Consider the following 4,417-nt stretch of genomic DNA (forward strand, 5'->3'; position numbering starts at 1 on the left):
AGGTCTCTTTGAGGATTTTGGATGGAATACTCGGTTAAACCAACATTTTAGGTGCATGTCCGAGGATTTTTGGTGGAATGTTCCTTTAAGGTGGATGTTTGAGGAACTTGTAGGTGGAATACTTCCTGAAACCAACCTTTTAGGTCAACATCCAAAGATTTAAGGTGGAATATTCCTTTAAACCAACCTAAATTTCATGTTTTGATCATTATCAAGTGAGAAACCTCAATCCAGACTCCTCATAATGACGTTTGAGATTTATGCTGCTGTTATTTGTTTAGTCCAGACTAAATGACAGAAATCCACAACTGTAATTTTATTTCAGGACTCGGTTATTAAATGTCAAAACAATCCATGTGACTCTAAAAACTCAACAGCTGTACAAACTCTAAGATTAAACCCTCCACAAGGATCCAAAATAAGTTGGACTTCTACATGAGAGCTTTAATTATTCTTCATCTACTTCCCTGAAAAGGTTTGGTCAATAAAAAGACAAAAACTATATTTTCAGCTGAACTAAAGACAGACTTTGTGATTTTTCTGCTCACATGTGGTGTTGTTTGTAAACTTACTCTTTCAAATAAATAGCGCTCCTAACCCCTGGAAACCAGCGTTTGTCCTGTTTTTGTGTTGCTCCTCGGCGGACCCTAGACAGTCAGGGTCGTAATGTTTTTTGAGCAACACACCATACCTATGATGTTTTTACAATGATGGTTCTACTATGGAACCAGTTTGACATGTTCAGTCGTTCTTTGTGTGAAAACTCGGAGATTTCAGGTATCAGAAGGTGGTTTTCAACTTTCTTTGTTAACTTTCTGCCTCAACTTTAAACTAACTTTCCTTCACTAACCCAGCCCTCTGGACTTCCAGTAAGCTGTGTTCCTATTGGCTGTCCAGGTGGCTGCTTGGTGTTATCAGGAACACCTGAGCAGCTCAGTGTCTTCCTGCTTTATTTAGCTGCAGACAAACATTTCCTCTGCTTCTTTCACCACTGAACCGGGTTTGGCTCCAGTTGCTTTAGTTTGTTCTTTAGGCAGTTGGCTTGCAGCTTCCAGCAGTAAAATCGTCTTTAATGTGTTTTCTTGGTGTGTTTTTAGGGCTTTGTACTGGATAGTTGTCTTGGTAAATGAGGTTTCTTTAGCCACAGTTAGCACATGGTGCTAATGTGTGCAGTGATTAGTGGATTTGGTGCAGCTGAGTTGTGTCTTTATCTTGGCTGTAGTGAGTCTTTCGAGGTTTTTGGTCAGACACATTCTGTATTCTTGTTTGAGAACCAACGTTGGTTGTCCAGAAGGTAAGAGTTCCTGTCCTGATTCTCTGTTCTCAGAGGTTCTCTGGTAGGCTGCAGGAGACTTTAGCGTTTGGGTTGTGCTAGTTTGGTTTTTGTACGGTTTCATTTGGACGACTATCTTGAGGCCCCTCCATGTGGTTTAGTGAGGTTTTCTGGAACAGTTCTACAAAGCAACCTGCAGCAGAAGAGACTGAGAGTTTTTAGGAAGTTCTGGAGACCAGACTTTAGAGCAGCAGAAACATTTGTCAGCAGTTTGAGCAGGAGAAGGTGAGCTTCAGAGTAGAAATGAGACAGAAACCTTCTTGACCCGTGTGGTGAGGTCCTGTACCAAGAGTTTGAGCAGGTTGTGAAGAGTCTGTAGTTCTTTGGTCTGAAAGCACAAGAAGAGTCGACTCATTAAAGGAGAAAACAGGAGATATTGTTGGTTCTTCTGTCGCTCTGCAGTTTCCTTAGACTGAATATCAAGTTTATATTTTAAATGATTTCCCATGTGAGCCCAAGAAGACTTCAATAAACTCCCTCCATCCCCTGGACACAACATATTTTATTACCATGTTAAATCTTTTTTTTTTAAATGTTTTTGAGTTTTAATCATAGTTTTAGCATAGTTTTTTCTCTTTGCTTGTTTAGTTTTGTCATCTGTGTGAAAGGTGCTAAACAAATAAAGTTGAATTGATAAACTGAATAATTGACTAACTCATGATTGTGACAACAGAAGTATTTTCATTGTGATTTAAGGGTTTATTTCATTTTTAAGGTTGGGGTGAGTTAAAATCTTGACAGAATAGAAGATTTAAAGAAAGATACTACAGTTAACAAAAAAGCTATTAAAGGAAAAAAATTATTACAATAAAACTTTTAAAAAGAAAATTAAACATTAAATACAATTAAATTATGTTAAACAGACAAAATATTTAATTAGATAATTAAACAGAAGATACAAACATGTAATTATGAAATTAAACCAAAATTTTTGAACAAAAATATTAAACATTAAAGATGAAATATTTTAGATAATTAAACATTTAAAAATACAATTAAACAAGAATAATATAAACATTTAATTAGATTATTAAACCTTTAAAAAGACAAAACATTGAATTAAAAATTAAATGTTTAATTAGAAAATTAAATCTTAAAGACAATAAAACTTTAAATAGGAATTAAACAGAAAATACAATGAAGCATTTAAAAAGAAAATTAAACATTAAAAGGTGGTAAAACATTTAAAAAGAAAAACCTTAAAGATTTAATCGAAAAATTAAACATTGGGAAAGAAAAGGAAATTTTTCAAACAAGCCGATAAAACATTTGAAAAAACAACAAACATTAAAAAGACAAAACATTTGGAAATCAAATCAGACATTAGAAAAGAATAAAAGGTGAGAAAAGAGCAAAACTAAACATTTAAGAAGAATCAAACTAAAGACAAAACATTTGAAAAGACACCAGTTAGACTTTAGAAGATCAAATTTAAACAGAAGAGACAATAAAACGATGAAAAAGAGAAAACAGATAAAGTCTTAAAGTGTTTTCTAGTCTGAAATGAAAACATCAAGTTGTTTCTTCAAACATTTCCTCTTTCTATGTTCTTGGTTTGATTGTGGACAGATTTACTAAGAACTCATTTCAGAAAACTGCTTTCCAGATAAAGTCTACTAGTAGTTGAAGGCATTATCAAACTAATGTTACCTTCTGATCTCCACAAACTTTACTGTTCAGTAAAAAGAATCAAAGTTTATTGAGGATTTCTAAAAAACCCACAGGTGAAGGTCTGAGAAGAACTCAGATGGATGGTCTAAATGTGAAATCAAGACTCATGGTCACAAGTTTTAAGGCTTCTGTTAACCAGAAAGTTCAAACTAACAGAGAAGTACTGAGAAACTTTTAAAATTTCAGTCCTCAGACTGTCTGAAGGTTCAAACTAACAGAGAACTACTCAGGAACTTAGAAGATATCAGTCCTTGGACTGTCTGAAAGTTCAATCTAACAGAGAACTACTGTGGGACTTAGAAAATTTCAGCCCTCAGACTGTGTGAAAGCTCAGGTCCTGAGGACTCGGGAGGTGTGGAGGCTTTGGAAAGTCTTGGAACTGAGGGTTCAACCCTCCAGCACAAAGGCTGAAGTCCAACCTCCTGAGAAAAACGGTCGAGTCGAGACTCAAGTTAAAAAAAAAACTCGAAAACGACAAAAAATAGATGATAAATGCGCAAAAAAAAGAAGAATTAGTATCTGAGCGAGTAGCTCAGGGGGATAAGAAGAGGACTACCAAGTGGAAGGTCGCAGGTTCAAGACCCACCACCGGCACTTTTCTTTCTTTGTCTTTGTCAGGATTTTGATAAAATTTAAGAAGGGTCTGGTCTTGAACCAGCGACCTGCAGCTCCATAGGCAAATCCTTAACTCACTGAGCTACAGATCAGATAAAAAGAAATAATTTCGTCGTCCCTTTGGCATCGTAGTTTCCTGAAGTGACCACATGGGTGGAGCCAAGGCGGAGTCTGGGTGGAGTCAGGGCGGAGAGTAGGCGGGGAGGTGGGTGGCGGCCTCCCCCCTCTACTCCCCCACCTCCCCCCACCACCCACCACACCTTCCCCCGCCCGACGAGTTCTTCGAGTCTCCACGAGTTCTTCGAGTCTCCACAGGTTTTCCCGAGTTTCTGGAGTTTCCACGAGGTCGGAGGCAGAACAAGTTGTCATGAAGAGGTGTTGAAGTCGGCCAGGATGGACTGACTTTTTACAGCGACTAGAAGGAAGACCGACTAGAAGAGCAGGTCTTTAACCACCATCCATAAAATCCATGGAGTCGCTCCAGAGAAATGAAGGGAGGTCAACTTTTATCAACCTCCATCCAGATGTTCAACTTGATATCTTTACTTGGACATTTTTAGCACCACAAACCTTTAGTATCACACTTTATTATCATTTATTAGGACTTTAATGGAATCCACCAGCAGATTTAGTTTTTGTTGACAAACTTTATTCTTGTCGTCGTGGGACTGCAGTATTTAAAACTGTTCCTTCTATTTGACCTCATGTTTATTAGTTTTAGTGGAGAAAGTTATTTTAGTTGTCGATTAGTCTCTTAAAAACCAAATAATAAATTGGATTAGTCAAGAGGTTTAAATT

The sequence above is a fragment of the Amphiprion ocellaris genome, chromosome 17 (genome assembly GCF_022539595.1).
Source record: "Amphiprion ocellaris isolate individual 3 ecotype Okinawa chromosome 17, ASM2253959v1, whole genome shotgun sequence".
In the NCBI taxonomy this organism is placed as follows: domain Eukaryota; kingdom Metazoa; phylum Chordata; class Actinopteri; family Pomacentridae; genus Amphiprion; species Amphiprion ocellaris.